This window comes from Chelonoidis abingdonii, chromosome 2 (assembly GCF_003597395.2).
Source record: "Chelonoidis abingdonii isolate Lonesome George chromosome 2, CheloAbing_2.0, whole genome shotgun sequence".
NCBI classification, from domain to species: Eukaryota; Metazoa; Chordata; order Testudines; family Testudinidae; genus Chelonoidis; species Chelonoidis abingdonii.
The window spans coordinates 241,715,942-241,731,810 of NC_133770.1; the positions used below are offsets into that span (position 1 = coordinate 241,715,942).

A 15,869-nucleotide genomic window follows, 5' to 3' on the forward strand; every position below is an offset into this window, starting at 1 on the left:
CCGAAACAGACTATGCAGATGACATCTGTATCGATGGAGCCAGCACTCACTCATATGGATAGCTCTATTGTCATTACCAAGAGCCCGGAAGGCAGCATTGCACCAATAGTGCGGACAAACTGTGAGGAGCTGTTCTTTAGCTGGTACAGATAATTTGGCAGAGGGACCATAATCCCTCTGCCAAATTATCTGTACCAGCTAAAGAACAGCTCCTCACAGTTTGTCCGCACTATTGGTGCAATGCTGCCTTCCGGGCTCTTGGTAATGACAATAGAGCTATCCATATGAGTGAGTGCTGGCTCCATCGATACAGATGTCATCTGCATAGTCTGTTTCGGCACCAAGGGCCACTAGTGGTATCACTAGTAATCAGGCCTTGTGGTATCCCTTGACAAGGTTGAATAAGGTGATCTCTGCCTCTTTTTCTTAGAGGTCCCTCAGATGGTGACCTGCGCTTATGATTTTTGAAAAAATGCTGATGATGTCTTATCCCTCTCGGACAATGACTTTGGAGCTGGAACCACTGCAGAGTATCCTAAAGAGGGAGAAGTCCAGGAACTGGAAGCAGAGCCAGTGCTCACCAGTGCACTCTTGGAAGAAGATTGCTGGACTGTGGCTCCTGTTTACCTGGAGCTGGGGCAGGTCTCAAAGATTTATCCAAGAGAAAATCTTTCAAGTGGGTGTCTCACTTTTTGCATTCATTTTGAAAACAAACAACAAATAGAGCATTTGCTTATGATGTGTCCCTCACCTAAACAACAAACTTTTTGGAGAGGCTATTATTAAGGGGCATAGCTGCCTCACTTGTTTATACAGCCATGAACACCTGGTACAGGGTAACAGAAAAAAGGGCAAAAATGTTACTATTGGTTATTAGGTTTCCTACTGAGTAACATAACTGTATATAACTATCCTAAAAGCTATCAACACAATTTTTAGAACTAGCTATACAAATATATAAGAGTCAAAGGACACTGCTTACAGTTCTCTTTCAGCTATTGGAGGTAAGAAGGAACTGAGAAGTAGCTGGTGCTGTTCTCCCCTTTTATGCCTTTGAGAGGTAGATCCAAGGGCACTTAGAGCACAGGCATAGACCAACAGTCGCTGAGGGCCAAAAGATGCTGATCTCCTGTATTTACATACTCAAGACAAGCACTTGAAGAAGCTAGCTGGTCTGGAAAGGGTTATCACCTTTCATAAAATTATAGCATAACTCAGAGTGTCGGTCACAAGAAGTCTAGCTGAAGATATGTACAAATGCGCACACTGTCTCAGACCGCTGCTGGTCTGGGATCCCGGCCACTGGGGCCTCTCAGCCCGCCGCTGGTCTGGGGTCCTGGTCTCACTCAGCCCGTTGCCAGTCTGGGGTTCTGGCTGCTGGCCCTTTGCGAGCTGGGGTCCTGGCCGCTGGCCCCGCTCAGCCCGCTGCCAGCCCGGGGTCCCGGCTGCCAGCCCCTTGCCAGCCGGGGTCCCGGCTGCCAGCCCTGCTCAGCCTGCAGCCAGCCTAGAGTTCTGGCTGCTGGCCCCTTGCCAGCTGGGGTCCTGGCCACAGGACCCACTCAGCCCGCTGCCGGCCTAGGTGAATGGAACCCCAGGCCAGCAGTGGGCTGGCGGCGTAAGGTCAACATTTTAATTTTAAATGAAACTTCTTAAACATTTTGAAAACCCTGTTTACTTTACATACAACAATAGTTTAGTTATATAATATATAGACCTATAGAGAGAGACCTTCTAAAAAATGTTAAAATGTATTACTAGCACGCAAAACCTTAAATTAAAGTGAATAAATGAAGACTCGGCACACCAGTTCTGAAAAGTTGCCAATCCCTGATCTAGTCTGACCTCCTGTATAACAAAGGCCATAGAATTTTCCCAAAATAATTACAGGAGCATCTCCCTACTGAAGAGGGAGATCTGTATTGCAAGCATATTCACAAAGTACTGCTGTACTCGCAGCATATTTAATCACTGCTAATCAAGGTCAAAAAATATGGAAGCTGAACATTTCAGATATGATTTGGTCTGTGCATGAAACTCAACTGATGCCTCAAAAGGTTCAAAAACTTTTGAAAGCTTAGGGGAGTCCCTGCCTACTTAATGCTGTAAGTACAAACTCCAGCAGTAGGAATCAGGTAAATGCTATCTTCAGAGAAATTCCTTTACACAAATACATAAGATCACAGAATGATTTTCAGACTTTCAGTGGGTATCCTGAAAAGTAATAAACATTAAGGACACAGGTGGGATCTCAGAAAACATGAAAAAGCAACTAAGAATATGTACGAGGGGGACCACCTCATACAGCGTATTGAGCTTACTTCTAAGAAAACTTGAACTATTTCAGGGGGACTAAAGTTCAGTTTGAGACAGCACGCACTGCCAAGTCAGATTCTGCTCTCAGAATGACACTGGTGTAATTCTAGAGGAAGTCCACATAAATTACAATTGTATCTCTCTGTAAACCGATTCAAGGAAAATGTGGTATCATTTACCAGGAAATTAGCTACCCTCTGCCTCCTCCCCCAAGTTAAATATAGTTATCAGTTTTGAACTAGTAGTTTGTATTTTACTTTCACCCACTTAGGATAGGTTTACAAACCACCAAATTTGTTTCACAGCAGCATTATCAGCTTGCTCTTTGAATGAATTATTTGTGTAAGCAGAGAAGGTTTTTTTTTAAAAAAAAATCATCATAAAGTTTTTAAAAAGGCTTCTCTGGAAATCCACAATCTACAAGCATTCCTCCCCCCTCCAGCCCCCAAATATTAAATCTCTTGTCCACATTCATTATACTTTATATCACCTCCACCTTTCTAGTTATTTATTGTTATCAATTTTTATAGCATCCAAAGTTGTGCTGGGCATTTCACAGAAGACATAGAAAACTCTGGTCCCTGACTGAAAAACACTACAACTAAAATCTGCTTTTCAGCATAAATCCTTTAGACAATAACCTAGACGGGATGGGGTCTAGAAATTTTAAACACATGTTTTTAAAATGTTCTTCCTAGTCTCTCTCAAAACACCATTGCCTGTATCAGTAAATACCAGATCAGAAAACTCAGAATTCAAACTTGCAAGCCCTAAATCTGTCTTGGATACATGGGAACTCAATTAAAGTCACTGAGAGCAGAACTATTACAAGCTGTAGACCAAATCTTACAGTCTTTATTCACACGAAACTCCCATGGAGTCAGTTACAACACATTCTCATGACAGCAGAAGCAGGACCAATTAAGAACTCCCCTCCCCCAGCTCTCAGGCATTTCTAAAGGAAAAGTTATTTTAAAATAATTAAATAGTTCAGTTTGTTTTTTAAGAAGCAATTAATATAATGGCTCCTCCTACAGAGCTCCTCTAAAACAGAGAACTATAACATATGGATCAAAGTGTAATAAGACATTCACAAGTAGAATTTGTTAAGAAAAATAATGTTCTCTCTAAATTATGCAGTTTGAACCAACTATCTCCAGACAAGCCTTACTCTAAGAAAATCATTATCACATTCTGATTTACACTGATCTTTGTATTATATTTCATTTTAATTATAACTCCTATATAGTTCTTGGCAAAATGAACTTCAAAGCAAGTTATGAAGGTCAAGGTGAAGAGGTTCAAGTTTATTCTCTTTAGTTGAGAACAGAAGGGCAAACTGACTTAGGAAACTTGAGAGTTGAGGTTAAAAACAGAAATGCTGGCAGTTACTGAGGTGGAAGGGATGGCATTTATTAATGAAATAAAAGCTTCATAACAATGATAGTAAATTAGAAAAGGCACCCTGTTCTGCAACCACATTCATTAATGTGTCTCGTCAGAATAAACTACAGCACAAGACCAAGGCGCCCTCTTTTTAACTTTGAGCAGTTTGGAGTGCTTTACTGTACTCCAAATATGGGATTCAATATCCCACTAAAAGGGTAACTAAGTATTTTATCTTCAGTGTTTCTAATGGATTTTATCTCAACTCGATATATGGGAATTTATATTTATCTTATAAAAGAAAACAATCTTTAAAATTAAGGGCATACATTTCCCCAACCATGCCTGAGCATTAAAAATTCTTGTTAATTTCAGGTCTCATTTCTCTGATTGTTAAATGTAAATCACAAAAACAGAAAATGACATGAGTAAACTCTTGGGCAGTATTTGCTAGCAATTATAGACATTGAGAGCAATCTAGTTTCTTCCAGATGTTGGGAGGTTGTGAAAGACAGAGCTGGCAAGAGCTTGCAATTCATTCTTTCTTGTTATCAATAACAAAACAATAGTTTCTGCTTTCATTGTGACAGCACATCCTCCTTCATATCCTCCACCAGCAACCACTGTAAGTTAGAATGCGCGCGCGCACACACACACACACACAGTTTTAACCTGATCGTACAGAGAACATAAAGTGGTGTTTTAAACACATTCATCTTTCAAGTGAAAAAACAACAACTAAAAATAAAACATGGGGAAAAGGGAGGGAAGGGGTTTCATGGAAAAGGCAGGCAGGAAGCAAAAAATCCAGCACAAATCAATTACACAAGTCTTTAGTGCCTCCTCCAACCTTACACTTTTGTCATCTGCCATCAAGTTACAGCAAATAACTTAGAGTTTCAAGTATTGAACCTCAGCACCACTGAGTCCAGTTTATCATCCAGAGTCAATTTACAAGAAGATAATGTGCATTTTATCTCTTATAATGCACGTTATCTTCCAATCAAGGCCTGTTAAATTGTCAGATTTATTATAAGCCTAAAATGCAGTTAAAGAATAGATGGGAATAAAACCTTAAGAACTACTGCTTCACTATGAAGAGAAGCAAACAAAAGGCTGAGAACCATGACAGGTAAGCAGATAACAGAAGTGCATCCCACCAATACACTGACATGAAATACAGATTTAATTGCTAAATATTGTGTTTATTACAATTAGTGGTGTATTCAGCAGCGTACTCAGTTCTTGATCAAAGAAGTTTACAATTTAAATGCAAATTCTGGTTAAAATTTTCCAACAGCCTAATTTAAACTGTTCTGAGTCCCGCACTACAAAGAATAATTACTTTAGTAAACTCTACCAGCCACATCATTTTTCTTATACTTTTCTGCTGTAGATTTCACACCGCCAGAAGGCTACATTCTTGCTTCAACTCTCTTCAGGTACATTATGAGTTCTTTTGCACAAAGCATAATAAAGTTGGAAGCCATATGAAACTTGCTTTTTGCCTCTCAAACTTCTTTTTTTTAAAGAATGTAAGCACTGTGTTTCATCACCTAATTTCTCTAAAATCTGTATAAAAATATGGAAACAAAAATATTTTAAATATTTGCACATGTTGGGAGGTATACAATATTTCAAGTAGCTAATAAAGGATGCAGTGCTACTCACGTTTGGCCTGTCCATCCTTCTGTCTCCAACTACAGAGGGGGAGAGAGGTCAAACATGAGTGGCGCTGTGACCCTTTGTGCCATTCAGTAACATTACTCAGGTTTGGGGGCCCTCTCAAACGTAGGCTTGGGGCAGGCTGCCCTTCAGCTGAGACAGCAAGTTTGGGGGTCAAAGGAAGGCAGCCCTGTGAAAACAGACTATTGGGAGGTACGATACTGCACATTTCTACCTCTGAAAACAGGAAATCATGAGTGTACCAGCTACTAACTTTTCCAGATCTTACAAGAAGTCACTATTAGAGGCAGGGTTTGAATCAGGTCCCTGATTCCTTGCTCCCATGCTCTAGCCACTAGGACATGCTGCCTTGCACATAATCATTTACTCACCACATTTATTCATTTCTTTGAGCACAGAGCACTTCTGGCTCCTGGTATATATTCTTTAATGGAGAACACATTCAGAGTTATAAAAAACAAATTTGAGACTGCTGACTGCAAGAATATACTGTGCGTGTGTGCGTTTTTATATATATACATACATATATATACACACATACACACACGCAGCTTCCAACCCTAAAACAGCTCAAAAAGAGTTCCTCTGCACGTGAGCGCTCTATTGTACTGCTCTTACGAAAACGCAGCACCAAGAAAGGCACAGACATTGATTTGGGAACCAGTGAGCTGGAGTAGAAATCAAGGGAAACCAACAAACAAAAAATGAGAAGCATCTGAATATCATCTGTCAAAATTCAACCAAGGTGATTTTTATTGCAAACAGCTTACCAACTCTAAATCTCCACTGCCACACTACTAAAAAATGTAATAGAAAATAAAGGTCTGAATTTACTAAGCACTCCTCCCTCGTCCACACACCCCTATTTGCAAGCCACATACCCTACAACCAACTCATTACAGCCATCTATTACCATACAAAACGTATGGTTAGGACACACCCAAAACCAAACAATTCTGCCAAAACACGCAAGATGTCTAATACAAAAGTTGGCTGTGTTATACCACACACCAGGAATACAAACTGATTTATTCAACAAAATGGTCTCTTGTATTCCAAAAAACTTTACTATTTTTGCTACAGCTGTAACTACTCAAAACCTTCACACTTCAAAATTACCACATTTCATACAAGTGCACATAATAATTAAGCAGCAAAACTTGTGGATCTAATTTTTAAGCATTTATATTGAAAGATTATAGGTGTCTCTGTTAATTCTATATTTAGCCACTTCTATCTGAAAGTAATGTCAGTGTTTTTACTTAGACAATATAATTTCTTTTAAAGGAAAGCAGTAACATTAAAAAAAGGTTTATGGTAACCATTATCAAATGTGACTTTATATATGTACTGTGCAAACAAGGAATAAAGAGGGGAATATTAGTTACTAGCTAATGTAATGGAGTTTATATATATGTAAGAACACTCATCCCTCTCTCTGGGAAACTCTGGGAAAGTTGGCTCCAGCACCTGCCTCATATTTTTGTTCAGTACAAGAGCTATAACAGACTATAAACAAATGTTTAAGCTAAAGATTCCTTCTTCCTCAGTGTGCTTTTTTCTCTTACCTTTACTTTTGCATAATGGCTTTAAAGTGGTGTATTAGACAGTAACAAGAAGACATATTCCATTTTCAGACTGAAAGCCAATAAATGCTCATGAATTTTTTAGTTGAGACACACTTCAAGATGCCACTGGGAAGACTATGTAATAAACACATTAGGCTGAAAATGGGCAGCAGCAGCTCTTTAACACACACTGTAACAATCAAAGAAATGGCTAACATTCATGTTCTGTGTTACAGACAGATATTTAAGAGCACATTCTTTAGCTTCCACCTGAATCCTGAAAGGTAAAAAACTTCCTTTCAGTTATTCAAAACTTCAACTCTGACAAAACCAAGTATCAGAGTGCTGGCAGCTTTAAACAATGATTCCAAGCAAGTAAAATAAAAAAAAAAAAAAAACAATAAAATAATAATAATGATAAATTGTACAATTTAACACCAACAATATAAAATGGCTTCTACTTTCTGTATTCCCATAGGCTAAATCTCTTAATATAGCCAGCCACTGAGCTGCTTACATATGAGACTACATCAGCCAGCTCTAATATGCCCAGGAATAGCAAGACTAGGCTTTAATAAGACAATAGAGAGTAACATATCACAGGAAGAAAGTTACATTCTTTGCATAACACATACCATTTCTGTTGTTACTACGCATACTCTGTCTTAAAGACACAAAACCCTTTTTTGATCAAAACATTACATTCTCAATAAGATGATGTTAAAGACTATTAAAAAAAGGAGTCTATACCCTAATATTGCTCATGATTCTGGATCAAAACTTCAAGATCAGAATTCTACCATCTGACGTATCCTGGGAACCATTTCAGTTTCTCATTATTCAAATGATAAAAACTAAATCTCAGTTCCATAGTAATAACTGTTGAGATGCCAGAGGCAAAAAACAGATTTGTATGTGTACAAAGCACTCTTATCCATGCAGTTTGTGACAATTGTAACCCTATTTAAAAACCAAATGCACAAACAAATTCTTCTAGATTGCAGCACACATGGTGAATATCAAGCCACAGCTACAGAGACCGTATTATGCCTGCAAATATTTTCATTGGAAAGAAAAAAAAAATCCTTAAACAGATGTCTTAGGAAATTAGGTGTTTCTTCTCTAAAGTGTCACAAATGCTAACATTTTTAATCATTAGAATCATTTTGCAGCACAATATTTAAGAGCCACTAAAACTTCAAATAGGTTTTTATGAACAACAAAGGCAAACAGATGAGACAAAATTAATACGTATTATTGGAAAAAAAGTGTGTGTTTAAACAGACATCCTTCAACTTGCAATGTAGTCAATTTTAAAAGTGTACTAAGCATATTTAAAATACTTCAATTGCCACTGAGAACCCCATGCCAGATTTTATAGGTTTACAACCACATTTGCCTGTTTTAAAAACATTTTTTGTCTCCTCAGCTGATGTTTGAAAAAAAACAACACAACAGGGGGAGAAACTGGATAGATTACATAGCATGAACAGTGGAACTGATCATACGCTAAACACTATCAAGTAAAATTGCAAAACAGAGAAAAGTAGATTTTCCATTTTAACTCTTTCACTTATAGGTAACCCTCAAAATTACTATACCATTAGTTGGTTAAAAGATTTCAAAATGTGATTTTTAAGATGACATTCACTGATTGTTAGAAAGAAATGTATGACTGGTCACCCTATGAGAGAAACACGGGAATCTCACTTGTGACGCACCTCCCAAAACTATGGGTATACCTACACTACATGTTTTTTTAACTCAAGTTAACTAACTTATTTGTACATACGCGTCTGGAGTTATTCACTTCAGCTGAAATCCATTCTACTCACAAAAAGCCCAAGGTGGAATACTGAAGAGTTAAGGAGGATAAAACCCAGTTGTTACCCTAGGGCAGTAAGCAGAGCAGCCTGATGGGCAGGAATAGTAGTCACAGCCCTGCTGAGCCAGTTGTATGGGATGTCATGGTTCTATGCATCTTTGGATCCCATAGCCCAGGGGTGGGCAAACTATGGTCCGCAGGCTGAATCTGGCCCACAAGCCGTTTTAAGCCAGCCCGCAATTTCCTTCTGGGGAGTGGGATTGAGGGCCGGACCATGCAGCTTCTGGAAGCCGCAGCATGGCCCCACTCTGGCTCCTACATAATCCAATGGTCCCCTCCTGTACTCCAATGGGAGCTGCAGGGGTGGTCCCTGCGGATGGGGCAGCGTGCAGAACTCCCTGGCAGCGCCTCTGCAGAGGAGATGGAGAAGAGACATGCCACTGCTTCCAGGAGCTGTTTGAGGTAAGTGCCACTCAAAGCCTGCACCCGAGACTTTCCCCATACCCCAACCTCCTGCCCCAGCCCTGATCCCCCTCCCGCTCACCAAACCCCTCGATCCCAGCCCGGAACACTCTCCTGCAATCCAAACCTCTCATCCTCAGCCTCACCGCAGAGCCTGCACCCCCAGATGGAACCTGCATCCCTCCCGCACCCCTGCCCCAGCCTGATCCCCCTCCCACCCTCTGAACCCCTGGGTCCCAGCCCAGAGCACTCACCCCGAACTCCTCATCCCCAGCCCCACGCAGAGCCCACACCCTCAACCAGAGCCCTCACCCCCTCCCACACCCCAACTCCAATTTTGTGAGCATTCACGGCCTACCATCCTATTTCTATTCCCCGATGTAGCCCTCAGGCCAAAAGGTTTTCTCACCCCCGACATAGCCCCACCCCCATTACAGATGTCTATACCCTTCTATGTAAATGCCGGTGCAGAGATGCTGTCTGAAGCTCATAATGGACGCATAGGCAACCCTGCATAGTCGTTCTGCTCATGGGCTCCCCAGTCAGCTCCTATGCCAGGTTTAAGAAATGCAGAATGCCTTGAGCAAACCCCCCACATAAGAGATTGATTTCTCCCTTTTTGCATACCGCTTTTAATAAATTCCACCCTGGCTACCAAAAAAACAAAAACAAACCAAAGACACTCCCTAGTAGCAATATTGGTTATTACATTTTGTAACAGCAAAATGGTTAGTATGTCCTTTGCTTACATTTATAAAATATATCAACTTGATTTAATATTGCTAATGCGATGTCTAGCTGGATCCTAGGGCAGTCCCAGGGCCGCCCAGAGGATTCACAGGGTCTGGGGCAAAGCAATTTCGGGGGCCTCTTCCATAAAAAAGAAGCAGCAATACTACAGAATACTATATTCTTGTGAGGGGCCTCTGCAGGACCCGGGACAAATTGCCCCACTTGTCCCCCGTTGCAGCCCTGGGCAGTCCCATTAACAGGCTTTAGACTCCTTCATTTCAAATTCTGATTGCAGAGTATATAGCAAAAGTTCTAATGTTCAGGAACTGTACATACCATGTGATCTAAACAAAACAACATCTTTTACCATTTTTATCATTTAGCGTTAATAACCCATCAGACAAAATATTCTCTCTCTGCGTCTCACACACATCCTTCCAAAGTATGTAGAGTTGTCCATTCTCACACACAGGATTTAATTGTGCACGTCCTCATAGTATTAAAGGCCCAGTTCATGAAAACATCCTTATTCAGGGACACCTTAACACATGTTTAACTTTAAGGACATGCTAAAACCCCACTGACATCCAGGATTACCATTAAAATCAATTAAATATTTGCTTTGATTGAAGTCTCTTCTTCTAGCTATATGAATGGCTCTGATGAGAGTGACTCACTTAGGCCCCAGCTCAGCAAAGCACTTACACATATGCTTAAGTCTATTCTATTCAGGAAGGTATCAGAGGGATAGCTGCGTTAGTCTGGATCTGTAAAAAGCGACAAAAGTGTCCTGTGGCACCTTATAGACTAACAGAAGTATTGGAGTATAAGCCTTCGTGGGTGAATACCCACTTCGTCAGACGCTGCGTCTGACAAAGGGGGTATTTACCCATGAAAGCTTATGCTCCAATACTTCTGTTAGTCTATAAGGTACCATAGGACTCCTTGTCTATTTAGGAAGGGCACTTAAGCACCTAACTTTAAATACATGTTTAAGCCCCAAAAGCTTTCAAAGAGACTTCAGTGAGACTTAAGCTCATGCATAGTCAGACATGCGCTTAAGTGCTGTCCTGAATCAAGGCCAACGTGAGTCACCCACAATCATTGCCATCCATATAGATGGGAGAAGAAACAAAATCTTGAGAGAAAATAACAACTTATTCAGAATTACACTGTTAAAGAAATAGAGATCCCAAACATTGTGTAAAACAGACACTGAAAACCATGCCCTTCATTTTTTTCAAGTTTCAATCAATGCAAAATTAAAATTAGAACACAATCATAACTTGGGCACGCATTTGAAATAATCTGTAAGAACCACTCTCATCCATTATAGCATGTATGGCCTGGCGAGCAGTACACTGTCTGGTAATTATTAAAACCACCACTACTAAATGTTAGTTGCAGATCCATAAACAAGCATTCAAAACCACAAGCCATTCAAACGTGGAACGAATTTTGTACCCCCAGCGCCCTGCATGGATACAAAATTTGTATCCATATCCGATCTGCAATCTGCAAAAAATGGTTCATGGACGTAAAACAGATATCCAAAGATTTGCAGGGCTCTAGATACAAAATTTGTATCTGCATCTGATCCACAAAAATGGTCCACAACTATCTGAATCCGCAGATGCAGATATCTGCAGATATAAAGCGGCTATCTATGGATTTGCAGGGCTGTACACACAACAATGCGCAACCAAGGAAGAGATTTTAGGATGATGGTGGGCTTGGTAGTGAGATAAAGAAAAACATGCCTATACATGCACACTGTTTGGTCTGTCCCAAAACAAAGCATTTTATCAGTTCCTTCCAAGAGCACATTTGATCATTTAAAAATACAAATTGCAGGAACTTCTTCAGTCAATAGCCATTTTTGGAATTGGGGGGAAAACTTCAGCTAAGTTAACATTTGAAAATAGTCACTATATTTGGAGAAAATATTTTTAAAAATACACTAAGACTTATTTTTAATATCTCCAAACAGTATGAGATAAAAAAATATAATGCTTTGTAGAAATCCGTATTATAATTCAATTCTTGTCAGAGGCATCTACAACATTACATATGCACTTTGTTATAGGCTGTACAAATACAAATAAATAACATAATTTATACCAAAGATCCTTGCGGCAACTTCTTTTAAGCATTCATGAAGTATCAGGTAAAAAAAGTAACAATAAAAATCAATGTATGCAGCTGTATGTTAGACCCTACTGGAATCTGGAATCTGTGACCATTTTTAAATGTCTATTAGTTTATAAAACTGATCTTAAGTGTGAATGTGTACAGTAGACATAAATGATTTCAAGGAGGCCTTTCAAAGTCTCTCAAATCAATCTGTCTTCATACTCTTTCATAAGAATAGAATTTGCTATACCACAGCAGCAGCACCAATAACAAAAGGAAAGTTCAACTATCATTTCTGAAAGATCTAATGTCAAAACTCTGTCATCTGAATGTATTTTTTTAAATTTTGTATCCATTAGTAAGGAACACAAACCTGTGGATATAAATCTCCTATTTACAGGGATACAGAGCATGAGCAAATACAATGTTCCATAGGCTTTACTATATCACTCCCACTGTCACAAAAAAAAAAAAAAAATACCCCATCCCACCTGATTTTTAACATGAAAAGCAATAGTCACATCTAACAAAAACTGTCAGTGAATTTGTGCTGTACTTTTTTTTTTTTTTTTTTAACATTAAAAGTTAAATTAGCAATGGTGTGGGGGGAGGGGGGGGAACACTCCAAGTTCTTTTAAAAAGGAAATGCTAGACTAGAAGTCTGGATTACACTGCTTGAGAGAGTATTAAATGCATAATATTTGTGACCAGTTGTGATTAAAGGCTTTGAGTAGTTTCAGAAGGACACACACACACACACACACACACAGAGCAAAACAAAAAACCACTTCAGGTAATTATATTACTATACAGTTCTCACAGAAGCTTTTCTTAGTCTTGCTTTAGACAGCTGCTTGATCAGAACAATTTGTGGACCAACTGTTATTTTAAATGACAAATCCACTGAAGAGCTCAGTCTCTGTTGTCACATACCTTGTCTCCTGTATGAGGGTGTACAAAGAGGAAATGAAACTGGAATGGTGAGTACAAGGGTACAGTAAAGCACACACAAGATTTAAATCCCTCAACATAAACCAGTTTTGATTTTGTTTTTTTAAAAGATCAATTTCCCTCTGACATTTCCACATGCTTGTTCTCCCTTTGATTCTTCTGTACATTACCCAAGCTGTTATCTGGTTATCCACTAGGGCAACAACAATCTCATAACAGATAAGTGAAGACAGAGCCCATTGGTGGAAATGAGATGTACCCCAAGATATTTTTACTTATAATTTTCAGAGGGTAAAACTTTACCTCCCAATAACAGAAAAGTGCAAGCCAAGGAAGCCTTCTCTCTACCCCTGGCACCACAAAGTGTCCATGAATAAGAACAAACTAAAGAAGAGCCTATACAGTAAGATGACTCCTGGCGGATTTCCTGGCAGGTACAGTAACTATCACTTTATGCATTTTCTTTTTCATGTGTCTTCAGTCACCTCATATCAGATCCTTAAGTCTGGCTCAACCTTCCATAATTTGTGGATTTTTATAACAGCTTTACCAAATACCTTTCATTTATTAATGAAGTTGGCTCCAACTACCAACATTGCTGTCACACCTCTCCCTTCTTTTCTTCATATGATAAATGGATGCTGAAATAATTTCCTCAACCTGACATGATCAGACATGACTATAGCATTTGCTATTAATTATTGTGGCTTGAAACTCTCGGTTCCAGAAGGATTTTCAAACAAGTCATTTAGCTTGTTTAGACACTGCAAAATTTTTGTTTTTCAGGCAGTTCTCGGACTTACAACATCATTGGCCCCTGAAATCACTTCTTAAATCGAAAACTTTATAACTTGAATTTCCCATAGGAACAATGTTGGATCAAGCATCATAAAGTTGAAAAAGGATGTCAATTTATAAACATAATTGCCGTTTGTCGTAACTCGAACGTTGTAAAGTCAAGGACTGCCTGTGTAAGAGATTTTTGGGAGTAATTTTTTCCTTCCTCAAATATAAACAAGAGGATTATCTAGAAGAGATAATAGAATAAGGAGTGGAGGAAAGAAACATCAAGTGAACATTGTAAGGTAAAACTCTTAAACTGTGCTTATAGTGTGATTTTTGAAGCATAACATCTATAGTGGACAATAGATTAAACGAAATTCCTCTGGCCAAGAAAGAATACCCGAAGTTTCAAATAGTCCACATACAGTAGTTATTTCTGTAAGAAATAGGAGGACTTATTATAAGGTTGCCAACAGCCCTACATTAGAACATCTCTTATATAAATAAAATATTGTCAGTCCCCTACTAAATCAGCACAGGACACCTTTTATCCCATATTTCAACCAGGGTACTGCTGTTGGTTGGCAATTGGACCTGATACACAGTGTTGCAATGCTACTCAAATTTGGCCCAGCCACCCCTTCCTCATGCCTAAGTGGCCCCTGGATTTCTGGGTTTTTGAGTTACAGTGTTGGCAATCCTACGAAGTCCTATTAAGCAAATAAAGCAAAATGAAATTTGCCAGCACCCGAAATATTCTGCTTATTCAAGAAGCTTCTTTTATTCTAATTATTTCCGTTTGTTTAATACTCCCAAAAGGGTATCACACAATTAAAATTAGACCTGGCCAATTCCAACATGCAAACAATCAAATATATTTGTTTATAGGAAGTAGGTGCTAAATCATGAGTATGCACGGTAGAGCCTACACTATATCTTATTAGAGCTCCTATAATGAAATAAGGAAACAAACAACACAACAAGTATACAGGAAGTTTCATTGTTCTTGCAGCTTTTACATTTGCTTCTGCGAACATGATAGGCTCACCGGGCCTCAGATCAGTCATGCCACCGTCCCACTTGGCAGAATGTAGGTATGCTGCAATTAAACTATTCAGGCTTAAACAAAAGAGAACAAGCAAATAAACAATGGTCACTTGGTTCCATTTCTGTGTCCTGTCGGCATGTAATAAAATATCTTCAAACACACACTACATTATTTAAATAATAAATAATAATAATAAACACATGTTCCTTCTGTTTCTGTCTCAAAGCAGTATGAGTTTTAAAAAATTCCTAAGTAAAATAAACAAAATCAATTCTTGTATGTATATAATTAATTATTAAAAAGATTATAAGCATTACAACCATCACTATCATTTCAATATGTATCCGGGATCACACACTTTTAGAACACTGCCAACTCGTACTGCAGTAATGCTCTGTTACGACTACCTTTGTCATCCTGCCCTTAAAAGGAAAAACATATTGCAGAAGTTCAGCTTAGTTTTCCTGTGACTACTGATCATTAATTTTATTTTACCATTTTGGGGGGGCGAGGAGGCAGGGTACGATTATTACTATTCTTTATTGTTTAACTTCAACAAAATTCCCAGTGCTGTACAAGACACAAAAACAGACAGACAATCTCTGGTTCAAAGAGCTTTCAAAAAGGGCCACTGTCTTCACCATCTAAGGGTTCTGTACTAGCTATCCTTTTTCAGAGAAAATTTTGAGCGTTGTACCCTGCAAGGTTATGAGAAAGGTAAAACACTATACTGCTGACATAGTTAAGGGCATCAGGATGTACAACACTAGACAAACACACAGTGAAGATTAACTGAATGTCATTCTGCAAGCTGGATCATATAACTACGAAGAAAACAAGGAAGGTTAGAGAACAGAGAAAGTTATATAACAAAAGCAACATGAAATTCATTAATGTTACAGTGTGTTTCACCTGTTTTAGGCCTTGGTGAGTGAAAAAAAGTGACTATTATTATTATTATTACAGATTCTCAGTCTAATTC

The 15,869-nt window shown here is 38.9% G+C and overlaps 1 protein-coding gene across 3 annotated transcripts in view; it reads right to left on the minus strand.

The window, feature by feature from the left end:
• Positions 1-15,869, minus strand: part of NCOA2 (nuclear receptor coactivator 2) — a 293,779-nt gene that overhangs the window by 151,034 nt on the left and 126,876 nt on the right. The gene's annotated exons all lie outside the window — the stretch shown is intronic.